Source organism: Pleurodeles waltl, chromosome 2_1 (genome assembly GCF_031143425.1).
Source record: "Pleurodeles waltl isolate 20211129_DDA chromosome 2_1, aPleWal1.hap1.20221129, whole genome shotgun sequence".
Taxonomy (NCBI): domain Eukaryota; kingdom Metazoa; phylum Chordata; class Amphibia; order Caudata; family Salamandridae; genus Pleurodeles; species Pleurodeles waltl.
The window spans coordinates 504,952,760-504,976,473 of NC_090438.1; positions in this window are offsets into that span (position 1 = coordinate 504,952,760).

Below are 23,714 nucleotides of genomic sequence, written 5' to 3' on the forward strand. Positions count from 1 at the left end.
GAAAATATATTTTTCTTTATGAAAACTATTTCCTGGAGTTAAGTCATTTATTGCCTGTGAGTGTACAACAAATGCTTAACACTATGCTCTGATAAGCCTACTGCTCAACCACACTATCACAAAGTAGAGCATTAGAATTATCTAATTTTGCCACTATCTGACCTCTAAGGGTAACCCGTGGACTCTGTGCACACTATCTCTTACTTTGAGATAGTATATACAGAGCCAACTTCCTACAATGGTTGATCTTTTTTTTATGAATAAAATGGTCCGGGAAGTGGGAACTCAGTTGCCATTGTTTATTCAAACAGACAGGCTACCCAAGAAAACTAGATACAAGGTTGTGCAAGAGTTAAGTGCTTCTCTTCAGTTATTGTTCACATTCAAAAATATTTCTGGAGATTACAAGTATCTCATGTTATAGGGGTGTCTGTATGCAGGGTTGCCAATATCACAGAGGCAGGTAAGGTTTTGGACTGTCAATGGTTTTAAAGAACTGAGCCACTTCTTGGTAATGGGGAAGTCTGTTAGATGGCAGGAACTACAGGCTTGATGTGGAGACTTCTGCAAGCCGTTTTCCTGGGGTTCCAGCAGATCACTTGTTTTTTTAAAGATTACTCCTCGGAACCAGACTAGATTCCCACCCAGTCATCACTGATGAGGTCAAAACTCAAGGGAGTAGGCAACAGAATACTCTGTGGACGTGGGAGGGATATCAACTGGAAAGTTTCTTGGGAAAATCCACTTGTCAACACGATGCATAATATCAGAGACTAAATAGAATTCTATTTCAATATTAGGCCATAAGGCAAAAACTTCCTTTAATTTTACAAGAATCTCCTTCCTATCTCATTGTATGGCTTATTTTATCCGAGGCCCTCAATCTAATGTTTCCATCGGTGGAGGAATGGTGCTTCTGCTGCCGGTTGCAGGGGATGGGGGGCTGGCTACATATTTTTTTTTTACTTGTCAGATGCTTGAGCAAATCTGCAAGAGGTCTTTGCTGCTCTTAGCCATGCCCTCTGGATAAAGCTGGTTCTGGAAGCAGAGACAGCACTCTTTGGTTTGGCTAGTCAGGACCAGAGGTTGGACATTGACAATTGAGGGCTGGTATTTATTTCAATTGCCTTGGAAATTGCTCGGTCTCTGATCCTACAGAACTGTAGATCATCTAGTGTTCCATTATTACAGGAGTCGGGAACCAAATTGCTCAGGACAACAAAATGTGAGGAGAGGAGGCATATGCTTGAGGTAGTGGGATTAAAAATATTTAGAGCCTCTTGGGAGTTTACTGAGGTATTGAAAGAGCTAGGATCCAGGCTACCAGCTTTGCTAGTGTATGCTGCATGATGAGTTTACTCTCGGTGGCCTCTTAGGGATAGTAGAAGTTGCAAGGATGGCGATGATTTGATTATGCGCTATATTTCTAATTATAATACTTTTCTATATATGTGATATCTGCTAATATATTAGTTCTGTAGTACCTGCATATTTGCACAAAAGGATATAGTGGGCAATGGGCTAAAATGAAATGCTGGAACTTTATGAATCATCTCTGCATTACTACTTGCACAAAGGAGGGGCATTTATGGGTGCGCCTATAACAGATTGATATATATGTGATGGTTGCTAATTATACAGTCTTCTGTGTATTTGCACTTTATTATTGGTATAAAGGCACAATGGTACTTTATGGATGGATTGCGGCAACTAGTATAGTTTTTTCCCTTTTACTGTAGATCAAATCTCCTAAACTGTGGTTTGTTATTTATATAGGTGTGTCACACTACTCTCTTATAGATTAGTGACAGGTCTTGGATGTCTGACTCAGTATTCTGCTCAATATAAAAAAAAGAAAAAAAAGAAAATTAGTGTCTTCAAATTTTGAAATACCTAGGCTTGTCTGCTTAGTTTCTATTATACAACCTCCATATTAACCAGCATTACTTTTCAACAAGTATGTAGAAGTTTTACCTGTGAAATCGTATTACATGGTACTGGTGCCACTACTAAGTTATGTAGGATGTTGCTTAGTTAAAATGAGTAATAGTGATGTTTCAATTTCTTAATAGTAGCAAACAAATTATTATGGCCCTTGAGTAAATATTTTTTTTTCTTGGAAACATCATCAAAAATAAATCCATATGCAGTAGCTTTAAAAGTATCCCAAAACAGTTCAGGAGCTACAGCGGGATCGTTAGGAATGTTGACAAATTCAGAAGCAAAAACAATACATGAAGATGGAAACTGTATATCAGATAACAAGGCACTGCTAAATTTCCATTGACTAGAGTTTAATAAGATTTTAGAGAGGTGTTTAGTAAAAAATAAATAATCTAGTCTAGTGAGAGAGCAATGGAACAGAGAGAAAAAGTGTATTCTTTGATGTTGGGTTACATAGCCTCCAGAAGTCTAGTAAGGATCTAAGTGATGGCTGTCTATCTAAGAATGGATCTATAATTTAGATATAATCCTCTCAAAAATGAAGTGATTATTATCCTATTGAAGAATTTTTTTTAAGGTCAGGCCAAAACATAAAGGGGGTGATTCTAACCCTGGTGGTCGGTGATAAAGCGGCGGCCAACCCGCCAACAGGCCGGCGGTCAAAAAAATGCAATTCTGACCCTGGCGGGAACCGCCAACACAGCCCGCCGCATTAACACTCCGACCGCCACGGCGGAACAAACAAACAGCGCGGCGGTCACCGCCAACAGCCAGGCGGCAGACAATGTACCGCCCACCCTATCACGACCCACCAATCCGCCACCTTTTCCGGGGCGGGAGCCCCGCCGATAAAAACACGGCGGAAACAGACATTTTCAATGGAAAACGCTCACCTCAAGACACTCCACGCGGAATCCGGACAGCATGGAACCCGAATTGAACATCATACCTTCTCTCGTCTACCTGCTCATCTACCACGAGTACGAACTCCGGCGCAGAGGTCAACGGTGAGTACTGCACCTACGACACACGGGAGGGGGGAGGACGAAAGGTTACGGGCATACACATATGCGACCCCCCCACCACCCCAATATGTACACACCAATGCAGAGCAGGAAGTCACAGTGACACCACACAAACACCCTTTAAAAATACAATGACACAACCAAATTTGGAATAAATATTTATGTACAAAAAAAGCACCTGGAAATAATTGAGCAACCGTGAAAAATATTTACAAAAACCAAAAATATATACACATCAGTGTATCACTGAAGTAACAAGTCCTGCACATCCTACGAATCTAACATGTCCGTGGGCCAATGTTCTGCGAAACAAGGGCAAAGCCCACACACAAGACCTGAGTCCTTTGGAGAGAACACTGCAGGGGCATCTGATGTTAAAACTACAGGCACCTCAGGGGGAAGGGAAGGGGGGGCCACCACAGCCACATGAGTCCACGATGCCAGATCCACGAGGAGCCACCATGCCCACTGCACCATCCTGGGGAGTGCAAAGCCACAGTCTCTCAATGTCTCTACAGTGGGTGGGCTGCCCACTGCACCATCCTGGGGAGTGCAAAGCCACAGTCTCTCAATGTCTCTACAGTGGGTGGGCTGCCCACTGCACCATCCTGGGGAGTGCAAAGCCACAGTCTCTCAATGTCTCTACATTGGTTGGGCTGCCCACTGCACCATCCTGGGGAGTGCAAAGCCAAAGTCTCTCAATGTCTCTACAGTGGGTGGGCTGCCCACTGCACCATCCTGGGGAGTGCAAAGCCACAGTCCATCCGGTGGATGACAGTCTCCACTGGTCAAGGAGGAGGCATGGTGGGCACAGTGAACCATAAACAGTGCCTGAGACGGCGGGACCCAGCGCAGCGGTGCATGACATGGCGATGTCCAGCGGAGCGGTGCCTGAGAGGAAGGGCCTAGCGGAGCGGTGCTTGAGATGAAGGGCCCAGCGGAGCGGTGCTTGACAGGAAGGGCCCAGCGGAGCGGTGCCTGAGAGGAAGGGCCCAGCAGAGCGGTGCTTGAGATGAAGGGCCCAGCGGAGCGGTGCTTGAGATGAAGGGCCCAGCGGAGCGGTGCTTGAGAGGAAGGGCCCAGCGGAGCGGTGCTTGACAGGAAGGGCCCAGCGGAGCGGTGCTTGAGATGAAGGGCCCAGCGGAGCGGTGCTTGAGATGAAGGGCCCAGCGGAGCGGTGCTTGAGATGAAGGGCCCAGCGGAGCGGTGCTTGAGAGGAAGGGCCCAGCGGAGCGGTGCTTGAGAGGAAGGGCCCAGCGGAGCGGTGCCTGAGAGGAAGGGCCCAGCGGAGCGGTGCTTGAGATGAAGGGCCCAGCGGAGCGGTGCTTGAGAGGAGGGGCCCAGCGGAGCGGTGTTTGAGACGGCGGGGCCCTGTTCAGCGGTGCTCTTCTGCACGGCGGGGCCCTGTTCAGCGGTACCTGTCTTCACGGCGGGGCCCTGTTCAGCGGTACCTGTCTTCACGGCGGGGCCCTGTTCAGCGGTGCTCTTCTGCACGGCGGGGCGCTGTTCAGCGGTACCTGTCTTCACGGCGGGGCCCTGTTCAGCGGTGCTCTTCTGCACGGCGGGGCCCTCTTCAGCGGTACCTGTCTTCACGGCGGGGCCCTGTTCAGCGGCGCTCTTGCAGTATGTCAAGGGAGTCAGACCTGGCCTGGACACCCTGCTTGAGACGGCGGGCCCTGTTCAGCGGTGCTCTTCTGCACGGCGGGGCCCTGTTCAGCGGTACCTGTCTTCACGGCGGGGCCCTGTTCAGCGGTACCTGTCTTCACGGCGGGGCCCTGTTCAGCGGTGCTCTTCTGCACGGCGGGGCCCTGTTCAGCGGTACCTGTCTTCACGGCGGGGCCCTGTTCAGCGGTGCTCTTCTGCACGGCGGGGCCCTGTTCAGCGGTACCTGTCTTCACGGCGGGGCGCTGTTCAGCAGCGCTCTTCTGCACGGCGGGGCCCTCTTCAGCGGTACCTGTCTTCACGGTGGGGCCCTGTTCAGCGGTGCTCTTGCAGTATGTCAAGGGAGTCAGACCTGGCCTGGACACCCTGCTCACTCGCCCTCCGACCGTGCTGTGTCAGGCCCCTTCGGGGAGTGAGTCCTGGGCCCTTTGGTGTCGTCCCTTGCAGCCGGGATGGGGCTTGTGGTGCCCTCCTGCTCCGCGCTCCTGGTGGTTGTCCTCTCCGCCCTGCTGTCCTTCCGCTCCTTAGATGGGGCTCTCGGCCCCTTGCCTCCCCTGGCTGCTGTGGCCGGTGAAGTGGCCGGAGTCACCTCCTTGGGGGCAGCCGTCTCTGTCCGCTCACGGCGGCCCTTCAATTTCCGGGTCCTCTTGCCTGGGGGGGGCTGGCTGTCCCCTTGCTGCTCACCGAAGTGTTACTGCCGCCAAAGGGTGGACTCCACATGCCATGTACCACTTGCACTGTAGAAGTTGGGCTGGTGGTGGCTGAGGTGCCCTTGGGACTTTTCCCAGTTGGAGGGGGTGGGTCGGGGGAGGGAAAGAGGTCAAAATTGGAGAGGTAATATTTCTTGGGACCAAGGTAAGGGGTAGGAGTAGTGGTGAGAGAAGTGGAGGAAGAGGATGTGGTTGTATGAGAGCCAGGTGTGCTGTCCTTGGGTGCAGGTGACTGGGACGTAGGCTGTGGTGAGGTGGTTGGCTGTTGTTTGGGTGTCTGCCTGCGTTTATGTGTCTTGGAAGAGGGGGTGACAGACACAGTGGGAGAGGACACAGGGGACGTGTAAATGCCAGTGGGGGTGGTGACTGCAGGTGTGCGGACTGTAGTGGAGGGTTTGCTGGTGGTGGAAGAACTGGCTGATGTTGGGGTGCATGCAGGTGTGAGTGTAGACGTCACAGGGATGGAGGAGGGAGACGAGGAGGACGGGGACACAGAGGTGGTAGTGACTGTTGATATGTCTGCATCTGTGTGTTGCTTGGGTGAATGCTTGTGTTTTCTGTGGTGCTTATGTTTGGATGAGCTGGCCTTGGGTGTTGAGGTGTGTGCAGGCTGGTCTGATGGTGTGGATGGGATAGGTTGAGGTACAGGAGACAGAGAAAGGGTGGAGGCAGATAGAAGAGGGAGACTGGAGACAGGGACAATGGCTGCCGTCAGTGCTGAGGCCAGAGCAGTGAACGCTCGTTGATGGGCAGCCTGACCCGAATGAATGCCCTCCAGGTAGGCATTGCTCCGATGCACCTCCCTTTCCACCCCCTGGATGGCATTTAGAAGGGTAGTCTGCCCAACAATGACCGTCCTCACCAGGTCAATGAGCTCCGCACTGAGGGCAGCAGGGGTAACAGAGGCAGGGGCTGAGGTGCCTGGGGCGAAGGAGACGCGCGCCTTCCTGGCCGAACGGCCACGGAGCGAAGACTGAGGGGCTGCTGGGAGGGCGGTGCTGGTGCGCTGGGTGGCGGCTGTACCTGTTGTTGCGGGGGGCACAGATGGTGCTGCCACGGCTAGGGAGCTCCCAAACGAGGACGTGTCCGTGTCGCTGGTGTCTCCACCGGCCCCCGTTGTGGTGCTCCCCTCGCCCTCCGGATCACTGGTGCCCTCGGTGTCTGTGTCAGTGCCCACCGGGGCCTGGTGACCTGCAGCTCCCTCCTGCTCCGACGCCAAATCTCCTCCGCCTGATGATGCTAAAACACAAGAAGACAAAGATTTAGGGTGGGGGGAGAAATTAAACAAAGTTGAGTGCATGCCTTAGCAATACCCTTTGCGGAGAGGACAGACACAGGTGCCTCGTGCACTAAGTCGCGAACTTGGGGTACACTACTCAGTACTTCTGACTAGGCAAACAGGTCTAGGGACAACAGACGCGCACATGTGTGATGTTGGAGCATGGGTAGCTGCACTTGGCACCCTACAGAGGTGGGGGGCGGGGGCACAGGGCCATGCCTAAGGGAGAGGACTACACTACAGAGAGCGCCCTGGCCTAATGTCACCCACAGCCCTCCTCCCCCACCCAGACGCCTCCACTGCGCATACAGATAGGAGAATGTGCAGATACTCACCCCCTTGTGTCTGCTGTGCTGTCCTCAAGCGCCCATCCAAATTAGGGTAGGCCACCGCCAGGATCCGGGACATCAGGGGGGTCATGGTGCGACTGGCACCCCTCCTAGGTCGGGAGGCCATCCCCAGCAGTGTTTCTGCGGTCTTCCTCGTTCCGCGGCGGATGTCCTCCCACCTCTTGCGGCAGTGGGTGCCCCGTCTGTTGTAGACCCCCAAGTTCCGGACTTCCTTGGCGATGGCACGCCAAATATCGATTTTCTGATGGGCGCTCACCTGTTTGACATGTACAGGGTGGGAAAGAGAAACCGTCACATATCTGCATGTTTGGAGTACATGCCCCCCCCTCCCCAACCTTGCCATGGTTCCCATTCTCTCATCTGTCGTGCGTTGCACTCCTCATTCCCTCCACACCCCACCAACTTACATCCCCCCCACTCCACACAGGCATAACCCATTCAATGTGCACTGAGTGTACTCACCTGTTGGTCTGGAGGACCGTAGAGTAGCGCATACTGGGGGAGGACCCCGTCCACGAGCTTCTCCAACTCTTCTGAACTGAAGGCGGGGGCCCTTTCACCAGTAGCAGCAGCCATTGTCACTTCCAGACCGAGTTCACAGCAGCACTTGCAGTATAGGTCCTCTCCTGTGGATGATCAGGTCTCGAATGATTGAGCAGATAGAAAATGGCGGTCACGCCCGCGGCGGTGCATACGGCGGCGGTGCGTACCGCGACCGCCGGCGCACATCGTCATTGGCTCCTGAAACCCATAGGCTTCAATGTTAACCAATGCGTCTTCGCACAGCGGTCTTCGACCGCCTACCGCCACGGTGTGCCCCGCCAGCGCAGTGACCTCACATCCCATTGTCCCACTTCACAGGTCAGGCATCGGCCATTTCAAGGGCCCACGTGGCTTAATTTCTAATGCGTCACACAGGCCTAGGCCTTGCAATGGCACACATACAAACATATCAAACCATACATTTACCTGTACTTTGCAAGCTGTGTTGTACGTACCTGTGAGTGGATTGACTCTGTACTCCATATTCTCCTTCCTAGGCACCGTCCGCTGGGACTAGCGATGAGAAGGAGGAATCCTCGCGTGTACCGGCCGCTGGTGGACCTGTCGACAATGGAAGAACGCCATATAATACTACGATACCGACTTGACCGAGCCTCCATCCATGAACTGTGTGCCCAGCTGGAGCCAGCCCTGATGTCCCCCATCCGCCAACCCACAGGAATTCCCCCTCTAGTGCAGGTTCTGTCTGTCCTCCATTTCTTTGCAACTGGCTCATTCCAGACAACAGTGGCCATGTCATCTGGGATGTCTCAGCCTATGTTTTCCAAGATCTTATCCAGAGTGTTGTCTGCCCTGATGAAACTCATGCGGAGCTACATCATTTTCCCAGAGGAGGGTGATTTGCCTACAGTGAAAGCTGATTTCTATGCCCTTGGACACATCCCCAACATCATTGGTGCAATTGATGGGACCCATGTGGCTTTAGTCCCCCCAAATGACGATGAACAGGTGTACAGGAACAGGAAGAATTACCATTCAATGAATATCCAGGTGGTCTGTTTGGCTGACCAGTACATCTCCCATGTAAATGCCAAGTTCCCAGGGTCAGTGCATGATGCGTATGTTATGCGAAATAGCAGCATTCCCTATGTGATGGACCAGCTACAGAGACAGCGTGTGTGGCTAATAGGTGACTCTGGTTACCCCAACCTGCCGTGGCTATTGACCCCAGTGAGGAATCCCAGGACCAGGGCAGAGGAACGGTACAATGAGGCCCATGGGCGTACTAGGAGGGTGATTGAGCGAACCTTTGGGCTCCTGAAGGCCAGATTTAGGTGCCTGCATATGACAGGTGGATCCCTAATGTACTCACCAAAGAAGGTGTGCCATATCATCGTGGCGTGCTGTATGCTTCACAACCTGGCTTTGGGACGCCAGGTGCCTTTCCTGCAGGAGGATGGTCCAGATGGTGGTGTTGTAGAAGCCGTGGAGCCTGTGGAGAGTGAAGAGGAGGAAGACTCTGAGGACGACACAGACAATAGGGACAGAGTGATACAACAGTATTTCCAGTAACACACAGGTAAGAATCACCCACGACATTTCACAATTGCTTATAGCCTCCTGCATCTGTACTTTCTGTAGTTCCCCACAGATGTTTTTCATTAATTTTTGCCTTTCCCTTCCCTTCTCAGTGCTGTCTGACTCAGTACCTGACTTCTGCTTGGTTCGCCCATGAAATACAGCGTATTGACATTGGTATGTTGTCATGACTAATTGACAGAACAGAAATTGAACAGTAATATGTAATACATTTGTTAATAATACAGCATGACTCAAAACAGATTTGTGTGCAAAATGTGATTTATTTACAGTGCTAGATATCAGTACATGTGATTCTAAGGGTGATGGGTGGGGGTGGAGGAATATCCATGGCAGAGTCCAGTTCTCAGTCTCACAGGTGCATTGTCCTTTTGCCTGTGGAAGGATGGAGCATAGGCAGTTCATGGTTGGACAGGGTGGCAATGTGGGACAGTGGGAAGACTTGAGGGGGTATGTCCTGCTGGCGGGGGTCTTGACATCCTACTCTGTCTTTTTTTTTGGTCTCAGGCTCCTCTTACGGGGTGGTTGTTCTTCAGCAGAAGGTGGGGTTCTGGGGGGCTGTCGAGGTGTTGGGACCTCCTGTCCACTAGCGCCGGCGGAGGTGGTAGGCTGTTCCTGGTCCGGGCTAGTGACAGGGGCCCTGTGTGGTGCACCATGGTCCCGCAACGCGTCCTCTATCCTGTTGAGGGCCAGGACGATGGTCCCCATTGCGGTCCCGATGATTCTCAGCTCCTCCCTGAACCCCATGTAGCGTTCCTCCTGCTGTGCCTGGATCTCAGTGAACCTGGCCAGTACCGTCGCCATTGTTTCTTGGGAGTGGTGGTAGGCCCCCATGAGGGTGGTGAGGGCCTCTTGGAGAGTGGGTTCCCTGGGCCTCTCCTCCCCCCCCTGTCGCACAGCAGCCCTCCGAGCTGCCCGGTTTCCCCCGGCCTCTGTCCCCTGGACGGTGTGCCCGCTACCACTGCCCCCAGGTCCCTGTTGTTGTTGGGGTGTTGGGTTAGCCTGGGTGCCCTGTAGTGGCAGACACACCGCTGATTGAGCTGTCCTAGAGACAGAGGCATGGGCCCGCTGGGTGGGAGCTGTGCTGGTGTTGGCAGAGGGGGTCGGGTCTGGTGTGGCCTGTGGCTGCCTGAGGGGAACCGACTGCCCAGAGGTCCCCGATGGTCCGGGCTGGTCATCAGGTTCACTGTCGACAGAGCTGCTATCCTCAGTGTGGGCCTGTTCCGGTGGTGGGATGGACACTTCTGGACCCTCCTGGCTGGTGTGTTGTCGTTCAGGTCCTGCATGGGGTAAGAGAGTTTGGTTATTGTTTCTGTGTGTGCAATAGCGTGCGTGTTATGGGTGCCCTTGTCCCCCAGTGCAGGCATTCCCTTGAGGGAGGTGTTGTGAGGGTAGTTAGTGGGGGGGGGGGGGTTAGTGCAGTGGTCATGCTTAGGTGATGGGTGCCCATGATTTGTGTTGGCATGCAGGAGTTGGTGTTGGGATGGGTGGGTTGTGCTGGTGAGACATTGTCAGGGAGGATGTGTGCTGGGGGGTTGGGGGTGAGGGTGGGGGTGTGGGTTGGCATGCTGGTGGGGTGGGGGGGATATAGTAGTTGAGATTGGACTTACCAGAGTCCATTCCTCCGGCTACTCCAGCGAGGCCCTGAGGATGCAGGATGTTCAAGACGTCTTGCTCCCACGATGTAAATTCGGGAGGGGTGGGTGGGGGTCCGCCGCCAGTCTTCTGGACCGCGATGTTGTGCCTGGAGACCATCGATCGGACCTTCCCCCGTAGGTCGTTCCATCTTTTGCGGATGTCCTCCCTATTCCTGGGATGCTGTCCCACCGCGTTGACCCTGTCCACGATCCGCTGCCATAGCTCCGCCTTCCTGGCTATACTGGTGTGCTGCACCTGCGAGCCGAAGAGCTGGGGTTCCACTCTTAGGATTTCCTCCACCATGACCCGGAGTTCTTGGTCCGAAAAGCGTGGGTGCCTTTGGGGTGCCATGGGGTGGTGTGGGTGAGGTGTGGGGTGGTGTATGTGATGAGGAGTATGTTGGTGAGTGGTGCTTTGTGCTACTATGTGGTGTGTGTGATGGTGTAGTGTGCCTCAGTGTGTCTTGCTATGGATTGTCTGCTGTGTCTCTCTCTCCTTCTCTCAGTAATTATGGTCGCAGGGGTTTGTGGGTGATGTGGGTGTGTGTTTTATAGTTGGTTGATTGTGTGGGAGTGGTGTGTGTATGTGTATCAGGTGTGTGTATTTCAAATTGTCCAATGTGGCTGTGTTTTGGTGATGTGTGTGTATTCTGACCGCGGCGGTGTGTAGCGCCAATGGAATACCGCGTTTGAATGACCGCCGTGTGGATTCGTGTGTCGTAATGGCATGGGCGTATTTCTGTTGGCGTGACGGTGGATGTTTGGTCATCTCCAGTTTATCGCTGCCCGCTGATGTGGCGGGCTGCAGTGGAGGACGGATTTTTGGAGGTTTGGCCGTTGTGGGTCAGAATGACCGTGGCGGTTAACCGCGGCCGCGGCGGTGTTATGGCGGTCTTCTGACCGGCGGTAAGGGCCTTTTACCGCCGAGGTCAGAATGACCCCCAAAGTCATTTTGAGTTAGACCATAGACATTAAGCATTGTCATAGAAATCTTGTTGGCATTAGGTTTAGTTACATCTCCCATCATAGTCTATTTCTTGAGGAAGAACAGAGGCATCTAAATATTTACTACATAGGATGACAACTCCACTTTCTTATTTTGAGTAGATGAAACAAGAATTGTACCTACCTGTTAGACCTGGCAGCCTTATGTTGGTCACCCTCAACGTTTTTCCTGCCTCTCTCCACTTCCTGACACTGTTTTTGCTGGTTTTAGGAATCTGCGCACTTTACCACTGCTAACTAGTGCTAAAGTGCATATGCTCACTGTAGGAGGCTGGCCTGGCTTATAATAAGTACCTGATGGTACTTACACCTTGTTCCAGGTCCAGTTATCCCTTATTAGTAGATTAGTAGTGTTCTTGCAACTTAGGCTGATAGAGGTAGCTATAGCAGAGCAGCTTAGGCTGAACTACGAGACATGCAAAGCTCCTACTATACTACTTATATCATATAGCAATATATCATAAGAATCACAACACTCAGAGTTAATAAAAATAAAGGTACTTTATTTTAGTGACAATGTGCCAGAAATATCTTTAGAGGATATACTCCCTTAGGAAGTAAGTAAAATACACAAAATATACACACAAATCAAAATCAGGCAAGTAAACAGAAAAGTAGTGCAAACACTGTAGAACACAATAGGATGCAATAGGCCTATGGGCAACACAAACCATATACTCTAAAAGTCGAATGCGAACCACGAATTGATCCCAAGCCTAGAGCAGTGTGTAGAGGGTTGCTACGAGTGTAATAAAACACTAAGGTTGTCCAAGATACCCCACCCCAAGACCCTGAAAAGTAGGAGTAAAGTTACCCTACTTCCCCAGAAACACACTAAAGTCGTGATAGGAGATTCTGCAAAGGCAACAACTTACTGCAAAGCACTGAAGATGGATTCCTGGACCTGAGGCCCCGCAAAGGAAGGGGACCAAGTCCAAGAGTCACACAAGTGTCCAGGGGGGGCAGGAGCCCACTAAACCCTGGATAAAGGTGCAAAAGGGCTTCCTCTGGGAGGAAGAAGCTGAAGATTCTGCAACAACGGAAGTTGCCAGGAATGTCTCGTTTACAAAGAAGATGTCCCACGTTGTGCTGGAGGATGCAGAGTTATTTTCACGCAGAAAGATCACAACAAGCCTTGCTAGCTGCAAGAGTTGCAGTTGAAGAAAATGGGTGCTGCCTGGGCCCAGGAAGGATCAGGAGGTCGCCCCTTGGAAGAGGAGACAGAGGGAGCGCTCAGCAGCACAGAGAGCCCACGCAAAAGCAGGCAGCACCCGCAGAAGCACTTGAACAGGCATTCAAGAAATCTGAGCACAGCGGTCGTCTCAATACTATAAAGGAGGGTCCCACGAAGTCGGTGATCAACTCAGCCAGTTGAGCAATGCAGGACGGGGTACTGGGGACGTGGGCTATGCTGTGCACAAAGGATTCCTTGCGAAAGTGCACAGAAGCCCTAGCAGCTGCAGTTCATGCAGTGCACAGGATTACTGTCTGGCTTGGAGAGGCAAGGACTTACCTCCACCAAATTTGGACAGAAGGACCACTGGACTGTCAGGGTCACTTGGATCTAGCTCCTTTGTTCCAGAGACCATGCTCGTCGAGATGCGAGGGGACCCAGAGGACCGGGGATGCAGAAGTTTGGTGCCTGCGTTAGCAGGGGGAAGATTCCATTGACCCACGGGAGATTTCTTCTTGGCTTCCAGTGCAGGATGAAGGCAGACAGCCCTCAGAATATGCACCACCAGGAAACAGTCAAGAAAGCCGTCAGGATTAGGCGCTACAATTTTGCTGGTAGTCTTCTTGATACTTTGTTGCAGTTTTGCAGGCGTCCTGGAGAAGTCAGCGGCCGAACCTTGGCAGAAGTCAAAGAGGGAGATGCAGAGGAACTCTGGTGAGCTCTTGCATTCGTTATCTGAAGAGAAATCCACAGGAGAGACCCTAAATAGCCCTCAGAGGAGGATTGGCCACCTAGCCAGGTAAGCACCTCTCAGGAGAGATCTCTGACGTCACCTGCTGGCACTGGCCACTCAGAGGCCTCCATTGTGCCCTTACATCTCTGCATTCAAGATGGCAGAGGTTTGGGACACACTGGAGGAGCTCTGGGCACCACCCCTGGGGTGGTGATGGCCAGGGGAGTGGTCACTCCCCTTTCCTTTGTCCATTTTCGTGCCTGAGCAGGGGCTGGGGGATCCCTGAACTGGTGAAAACTGGCTTATGCAAGGAGGGCACTATCTGTGCACTTCAAAGCATTTCAGGAGGCTGGGGGAGGCTACTCCTCCCCAGCCCGTAACACCTATTTCCAAAGGAAGAGGGTGTAACACCCTCTCTCAGAGGCAATTCTTTGTTCTGCCTTCCAGGGACTGTGCTGCTCAGACCCCAGGAGGGCAGAAGCCTGTATGTGGGTTGGCAGCAGCGGTAGCTGAAGTGAAAACCCTAGAGAGCTAGTTTGGCAGTACCTGGGGTCCATGCTGGAGCCCCTGGGATGCATGGGATTGGCACCCCAATACCAGATTTGGCATGGGGGGACAATTCCATGATCTTAGACATGTTACATTGCCATATTCGGAGTTACCATCGTGAAGCTACATATAGGTATTGACCTATATGTAGTGCACAAGTGTAATGGTGTCCCCGCACTCACAAAGTCTGGGAAAATTGCCCTGAACAATGTGGGGGCACCTTGACTAATGCCAGGGTGCCCTCACACTTCACAACTTTGCACCTAACCTTCACTAGGTGAGGGTTAGACATATAGGTGACTTATAAGTTACTTAAGTGCAGTGTAAAATGGCTGTGAAATAACGTGGACATTATTTCACTCAGGCTGCAGTGGCAGTCCTGTGTAATATTGGTTTGAGCTCCCTATGGGTGGCAAAAGAAATGCTGCAGCCCATAGCGCTCTTCTGGAACCCCAATATCCTGGGTACTTAGGTACCATATACTAGGGAATTATAAGGGTGTTCCATTGTGCCAATCAGAATTGGTGAAAATGGTCACTAGCCTGCAGTCACAATTTTAAAAGCAGAGAGAGCATAAGCACTGAGGTTCTGGTTAGCAGAGCCTCAGTGACACAGTTAGGCACTACACGGGGAACACATATAGGCCACAAACTATGAGCACTGGGGTCCTGGCTAGCAGGATCCCAGTGACACAGGCAAAAACAAACTGACAAGCAAGTAAAAATGGGGGTAACATGCCAGGCAAGATGGTACTTTCCTACACTCTCTCCCTTAAAACATGGTGGCATTGGCTCATACCCAATTGGCCTATTTAATTTACTTATAAGTCCCTAGTAAAGTGCACTACATGTGCCCATGGCCTGTAGATTAAATGCTACTAGTGGGCCTGCAGCACTGATTGTGCCACCCACATAAGTAGCCCCTTAACCATGTCTCAGGTCGGCCATTGCAAGGCCTGTGTGTGCAGTTTCACTGCCAATTCGACTTGGCATTTAAAAGTACTTGCCAAGCCTTAAACTTCATTTTTTCTATATATAAGTCACCCCTGTGGTAGGCCCTAGGTAACCCACAGGGCAGGGGGCTATGTAAGTAAAAGGCAGGACATGAACATATGTGTTCCATATGTCCTGGTAGTTAAAAACTCCTACATTTGTTTTACACCTCTGTGAGGCCTGCTCCTTTCATAGGATAACACTAAGGCTACCCTCATAAACTGTTTGAATGGTAGATTCTGATTAGAAAGGGGTAAACAGGTCATACGTACTATGGCCAGAATGGTAATACAAAATCCTGCTGACTGGTGATGTTGGATTTTATAGTACTATTTTAGAAATGCCATTTTTAGAAAGTGAGCATTTCCCTGCATTTAAACTGGGTTAAGTTGACAGTTCCCTTGTGCATTTCTCTCAGACAACCCCAAACACAGGATGCTCAGTCACACCTGCACACATCTGCATACTGAATGGGTGTTCCTGGGCTCGGAGCGTGGAGTGCCAGACACTTACATGTCAAAGGACAGTGGTCTGCCCTAACACAATGGACTGCCAAACCCACTATTGGGACCCTGGCAGACAGGATGGAACTGAAAGGGGACCTTGTGCACTTCTAAGCCATTCTTTGAAGTCTCCCCCACTTCAAAGGCATATTTGGGTATATAAACTAGGTCTCTGACTCTACCAACTCAGACACTTCTTGACAAGATACCTCCTGGGAAAGAACTAGAACCTGCAACTTGCTAAGAAAAGCTGCCTGGCTGCCCAAAGGACTCACCTGGACTGCTTTGCTGTAAAGGACTGCTGCCTTGCTGTTGCCCTGCTGCCTTGCTGCCCTCTGGCTCTGATTAGAAGTGCTCTTTAAGTGCTTGGATTGAACTTGCCTCCTGTTTCCTGAAGTCTCAGAGCTAAAAAGACTTCATCTCTGTAAAGAACTCCTTGTGTGGTGAAAATCAACACACAGCCTGCCGGAATCGACGCACAGCCTGTCCTGCGGTGAGAAAATCACTGCATTGCCGAACCAGAATGACGCAGCCCGGCTCCCTGAGTGGAGATCGACGCAACACCAGCATTGCGACTGGAACTTCGACGCATGGCTCACAGGATCGATGCATTGCCAAAGTGGAACGATGCAGCCTGACTTCCTGCGAGACAAATCGATGCAGCGCCTGCAGTGCAACAGAAATTTCCCTGCATCGCCCACCGGATGGACGCAGCTCCTGTGACTTCGTCCAGCACATCCAGGATTTCTCCACATCATCCCCAGGGTGTCCAAATACCCCATAACCCAAAGAGGGACAGAAATCGATACAGAGCCCTTGCTGCGTGGAAAAACATTGATGCATGGTCTGTGTGTATACAAAGGAACTGACGCACAACTCCCCTTTTTCCACGCATGTCCTCTGTGGTTCCATGCGGATAATTTAGACACCAACTAGGTACTTTGTGCTTGCAAGAGACGCTTATTGCTTTTTAAGAAATAAACACTCTATTTATCATTACAAAAGTGAGATTTCAACTTGTACTTATCAAATCTTGACCATTCTGACCTTAATCTACTCAGATAAATATTATACATTTTCTTAAACTTGTGTGGTGTATTTGTGTGGTGCTTATACTGTGTTATTGCATGATTTATTGCACAAATACTTTACACATTGCCTTCTAAGTTAAGCCTGACTGCTCAGTGAGAAGCTACCAGAGGGTGGGCACAGGATAATTTGAATTGTGTATAACTTACCCTGACTAGAGTGAGGGTCCTTGCTTGGACAGGGTGTAACCTGACTGCCAACCAAGGACCCCATTTCTAACACTACTCAAAATCTTTTAAAGGTATGGGCTTAAAATTCTGTAAAATGGGTCTCCTGTATTAAAACTAAATAAGGATTATATTTAGCAATATATGGGAGAATTCTTTGTGTTTTAATAAGACAATTAACCCCTTTGGTGCGGCCGACGCCCACACACCCTCCCTGGTGCGGGTCACGACCAGTGGGTTAAAAATCCTCCGGTGTAATGCACCGGAGGATTATTTTATTTATTTTTTTTACGGTAGGAGACGCGGAAGAGCTTCCGCGTCTCCATCCCACCCCCCTCCCGCCCCCTTATGACGTCAGCGCGCCACGAGGCGTGCTGACGTCACAGTTTTTCCCCACCGGAGAAGGAGAGAAGCAGGTAAGCGTTCTCTCTTTTTCCGGTGGGGAAAAAAAGGCCAAAACGGCCTCCCCAGATGCCAGGGAGGCATCGATGGAAAGGGGAGGCTCTCCCCTTTCCATCGATGCCTCCCTGGCACTGTTTCCTGGCCGTGGATCGCAGCGCGGCTGCGATCCACGGCCAGGAAACGCCCCTAGGCACCAGGGATCTTCTTTGGGGGGGTCGGCCCCCTCGTAAACGGGCCGCCCCCCCCCCGGGGGCAATATTTAATATAGTACACAGTTTTGGGGGGCAACCCCACAATAAAAAAAAATAAAAAAAAATAAAAAAAAAATGGCGGGGTCGGCCCTTGGAACACGGGCCGACCCCAGGGGGGAAAAACAAACGTGTAGTTTTGCCTGGGGGGGCCGATCGCCCCCCCCAGGTTAAAAAAAGAAAGAAAAAAAAAAAGTTGGTGGTCAGCCCTTAGGGTGACCATCAATGGGGCCATTTTTTTTTTTATACATGTGTGCTTTTCCAAGGGCAAGCACACATGTATAAAAAAAAAAAAGATTTGTGACTTCAGTGTCTTGTTTTCTTTCTCTCTCTCTCTCTCTCTCTCTCTCTCTCTCTCATATATATGTGTATATATGTATACACATATAGATATATATAGATATATATATATATAGACATATATATATATATATATATATATTTTTTTTTTTCAGGACAAGCATTGCAGCGTCCATGTGCAGTTTTTCCCCACGGAGAAGGAGAGAAGCAGGTAAGCGTTCTCTCTTTCTCCGGTGGGGAAAAAAAGGCCAAAACGGCCTCCCCAGATGCCAGGGAGGCATCGATGGAAAGGGGAGGCTCTCCCCTTTCCATCGATGCCTCCCTGGCACCGTTTCCTGGCCGTGGATCGCAGCGCGGCTGCGATCCACGGCCAGGAAACGCCCCTAGGCACCAGGGATCTTCTTTGGGGGGGTCGGCCCCCTCGTAAACGGGCCGCCCCCCCCGGGGGCAATAATTAATAATTTACACAGTTTTGGGGGGCGATCGCGCCCCCCACAATAAAAAAAAAAACGAAATAAAAAAAAAATGGCGGGGTCGGCCCTTGGAACACGGGCCGACCCCAGGGGGGGGGGGGAAAAACATGTAGTTTTGCCTGGGGGGGCCAATCGCCCCCCCCAGGGTAAAAAAGAAAATAAATAAATAAATTTTTGTTGGTCAGCCCTTAGGGTGACCATCAATGGGGCCAATTTTATTTTATACATGTGTGCTTTGGCAAGGGCAAGCACACATGTATAAAAAAAAGGTTTGTGACATGAGTGTCGTGTTTTCTTTCTCTCTCTCTCTCTCATATATATGTGTATATATGTATACACATATATATATAGATATATATATATATATTTTTTTTCAGGACAAGCATTGCAGCGTCCATGTGCTGCTTTTCTGACTTGTTGGTGTGTATCTGGGCTTCTAACAACGCCCACCTCACGCCCATCACTACCACTCGTTCGTGGGCTTGCCCTTCAAAAATCCTTTGATGACATTGGAAAATGATTTACCTTTGTCCCTCCTTGGGGAGGTTTTGTTACCGCCTTGGCCATCGCCCCTGGTACAAGGCTAAGTGCACTTTTGCAGTTACGTTTAACTGCGAGCGAACTTCTTTTCCTTTTGTGTAACTCTTTACATGATGCTCATGGTGGCCGTGGCGCTGTGAATCGGCTCTCTTATGTGAAAGAGTTTAACTTTCAATTATCAATTTATGTGGCAAGAAAAGTTGGGTTAGGAGTTTATAACGCTAATAGCTCTAACTTGAGCAGATGCGAGACCCATTACATTGTAAATGCTTGTTATTCTTGTGTGTGTTGTTTTATAATGGTGAACAATTTCACCGCACTCCACGAGGACCGTGATCAAGACTCCTTGGTGAGTTGAAACACGTTGGTGGTTATTGACTGCAATAAAATACACTTTTATTTGTACTTCGTGGAGTGCGGTGACATTTTTCGGCATTAGATCATTTCTAGATTGGTCTTCTCTGTCACTGGGCACCGGCAGTGGAGTGTGCCGCCCAGCAACCCTTCAAACACTTTGTTTCTAAACATATATATATATATATATATATATATATATATATATATATATATATATCTATATATATATATATATGCAACACAAATTGGTTAAAAAGACTGTTGCGCAGTGCACTCCACTGCCGGTGCTCAGTGATGGAGGAGAGCAACCTCGAAAATATTTTGTGAACAAGAATCTCACCGCACTCCACGAGGTTCAAATTGACATGTTTTATCGCAAGTATAAACAATGAAAGAAAAGAGGGACTCATTTACTGTGATCAAGAATCCTTGAGAGTCGAAACGCGTACGTGGCTGTTGCTTGCAATAAAAGATGTCAATTTGAACCTCGTGTAGTGGGGTGAGAATCTTGTTCACACAATATATATATATATATATATATATATATATATATGCATGCATGCATGTCTTTTCTGTAGTGGCAGTTGCCATAAAGTAGCTGAGTGGATTAGTAAAGGCAAGCGTTACCTGCGCTTTAAAACTAATGTAATGCCAGGGGGACTATGGAGATATGAGTGGCACTTTTGCTGGGTAGTACTGAGGGAATTAGAAGAGGAGGTAATGGGAGGCAGAGCACCAAAAATGACTGTTGCACAGGGTGTGTGGTAAGGTGAAGTAATACATTCTTTTTTTGTTTTTTTCAGTGTTTTCAGAAAATCTGCAGAATTGGAGAAGAAGCGAAGGTAAGGTGACAACATTTCCTGTTGTACACAACAAACATACCCACACGCAATTTTGTGACTATCTGCCTTCTACGTAGGCTAGTAATTTAGAGGGACAGTTTAGCCAGTTGCAGAGATGGCGTCTCGTTGGATGACTGCTGATCAAGCCCTAGCTCGGGTTATGGAGGACAGTTCTGATGTAGGCTCAGAGACTGAGACAGCAGACACTGAGACAGCATCTGAGGGAGAGGACAATGGGGCAGATTCTGGGAGTGATTTTTCAGTCGGCGGAGTCCCATCTGACGACACCTCTTCCAGTGAGTCTGAAGGAGACAATGACGACATCCGTGCTGTCCCTTCGCAAGCACATTCGGGGCAGCGGGACCACATTGGGTTAGCCGAACCCAGAGAGCACGTGCTTGCTGCCGCAAGCACAGAGAGAGTGCTCTCTTGGCAGCCCCCCTGTTTGGTTCAGCCCCAAATTCCACCTTTTACTGGTGACGCTGGAAGTAAAGTCGATACAGCTAACTTTTTGCCAGTCGACTACATCTATCTGTTTTTGGATGTTGACTTTCTTCAGAAAGTTGTGCAGCAAACAAATTTGCGTGCAGACCAATTTCTGAGGGAGCGCGGAGGCACTCTAGGGCCCCGTTCTAGGGCACGCCAGTGGACTCCCACTTCGCTGGCGGAGTTGAAGATATTTTTGGGCCTTACGCTCAAAATGGGGTTAGTACAGAAACCCACCTTGCAGTCCTACTGGACGACTCGCACGGTTTGGGTAACTCCCATCTTCGTACCATACATGAGCAGAGATCGTTTTTTGCTACTGCAGCGCATGCTGCATTTCAATGACAATTCTGCTGCATTGCCCCGGGACCATCCAGATCATGACAGGTTGTTCAAAATTTGGCCTGTCGTGGAACATTTGTCTGCCAGATTTCCAGAGATATATACTCCTGGAAAGAATATAGCAGTCGATGAGTCCTTGATCCTGTACAAAGGACGGCTGCTTTTCAGACAGTACATTGCGAGCAAAAGAGCTCGCTATGGCATAAAGCTGTACATGCTGTGTGAGAGCTCTACTGGCTATGTGTACAGCCTGAGAGTGTATGCAGGGAAGGATTCTACCCTAAACCCTGTAGGTTGCCCTCCTGTGTTAGGGGTCACAGGTAAGATTGTATGGGAACTTGTCCAGCCACTTCTTCACAAAGGTTATAACCTTTATGTGGACAATTTCTATACAGGAGTAGAGCTGTTCAGTGAGCTCTACAAAGCTGGCACTGTGGCCTGCGGTACAGTTCGTTGTAACCGCAAAGGATTCCCGCGGGAGCTTGTTTGCAAGAAGCTCCAGAAATCACAGAGTACTGCATTGCGTTCTAACGAACTGCTCGCAGTCAAGTTCCTAGATAGATGTGATGTATACGTGCTCACTACAATTCATGATGAGAGCACTTCTCCCATCACGGTTTGGGGTCAGATGGCCGAAGTCCACAAGCCCATCTGTATACTCGATTACAATAAGTACATGGGTGGAGTGGACAAGAACGACCAGGTTCTTCAACCATACAATGCGTGTCGTAAAACTCGCACTTGGTACAAGAAACTGTTTACCCACCTGATTCAGATGGCAACATATAATGCGTATGTTGTTTACCGTCAGACAACAACAGGAAGACTCATGACTTTCCTTGACTTCCAGTTGTCTGTAATTGAAAGCCTCACTGCTGTTACAGAAGAAGCAGCAGCCTCCACCTCATATGTTCTGGAGGATGTGGCAAGGCTGCAGGAGCGACACATTGCTGATCGCATACCTAAAACACCCAAAAAGGATCGTCCATGTCGTCGCTGTAAAGTGTGCTCAAAGCATGGAAAGCGGCAGGAGAGTCGGTATTACTGTCCCCAGTGTCCATCACAACCAGGCCTCTGTATCCCTACTTGCTTTACGTTGTATCATACTAAAGCAAAGTTCTGGGAAATCGACTGAGGTTGAGCTGCTGTTGGGTAATCCTTTCAGTGGCAGTGCATGGATACCGAACGTCCATGGGCCACTGCTTCGTTAGGCAAGGAGCCACAGAATTTTACTTCATCATGGACTTCCTTTTGGCGTGGTCGGTGTTCTGTTCAATTAACATGCATTTTCTTCTCCCTACTGCATATACTAGTGGACAGAACATATGCCACATTGCCATGGAGTACCCTTTCTTCACCTGCATGTCTACCTTACTTTCAACAGTAGATATGCTCTCTCAGTTCGAGGAATCACTTTGTAGGGCATACTTGGAAGCCCCCAACTTGCTTCCACAAACTAGTATAGGTTCACTTGGCTATTATACAGGATTAGCCAGGACTCTGATGAGAACAGAGACATGGATGGGTAAGGAAAGCTTATGGTAGGAGTGCCTTCACAGGGTTATTGCACAGGTAGAAGGCAGATAGTAAAGGTAGTACAGATGTACATCATCTACACCTATGGATTCAAACCCATTGGTGCCATCCCAGCAGTGAAGGAGAATGACTTGTATAGGTCAGTGTTTGACCTGCTTTTCATGTTCATCCTCCATCAGAACTTAGTAGATGTTCAGTTTGCTGTATAAGTGCATTATAGTCACATCACTGCACATAATGTTGGCTGGGACATATGCTACGTTCTCATGGACTCCCCTATGTACCAAACACTACCCTTTTCCATAGCCTATGACCTTCTCTTTAGGGAACATCATGAGAAATCCCCAGCATGTCTCCCTTAGTTTCAAAGGTAGATATGCTCACTCAGTTCGAGGAATCGCTTTGTACGGCATACTCGGACACCCCCAACTTGCATCCACAAACTGGAAGGAGTTGGATTTAGCGCAGAGAGTGCGTTAAAGGCGCATGAAAAACATGTCTTCCTGAGCCTCAGGTGGCTGTCACAGGAGTCATTAGTAAAGGTTTGTTACGCATGCATTTGGTAATGTTAAGGAAGAAGGAGGCAGGTAGCCTATGACCTTCTCTTTAGGTAACAGCATGAGAAATCCCCAGCATGTCTCCCTTAGTTTCAAAGGTAGATATGCACACTCAGTTCGAGGAATCGCTTTGTACGGCATACTCGGACACCCCCAACTTGCATCCACAAACTGGAAGGAGTTGGATTTAGCGCAGAGAGTGCGTTAAAGGCGCATGAAAAACATGTCTTCCTGAGCCTCAGGTGGCTGTCACAGGAGTCATTAGCAAAGGTTTGTTACGCATGCATTTTTTTTAATGTTAAGGAAGAAGGAGGCAGTTACTTGATAGGTGGTAAAATGTAGTCAAACTTATTCCGTTCTGTGGCGTGTGAATGTGATGGGCCCTTGTCTGGCAGCGGTAAGTTAATGTGAGTGGAGTGATTGATTGGATTGGGCCCGTGGCTGGCGATATGAAAGGGTTGTTTGTTGTGCGTGAATGGCGTGTGAATGGACCATAAAGAGGTTGGTGCCTGGACGCGGCTTTATGGCCCACCTTCAGAAGGCTTGGTTTCAATATTCAGATACTTTGATAAGTAATCATGCTTTGAAACCATAATTTCTGGTGGTGCTAAAACCAACCAGTGTGAGTGGTGGGTTAACTTTAACAAACTAGTACCAGGGGAGTCCAAGGGTGCAGGACTTGCATGGCTCTCACCAGTTTTCCTTCACC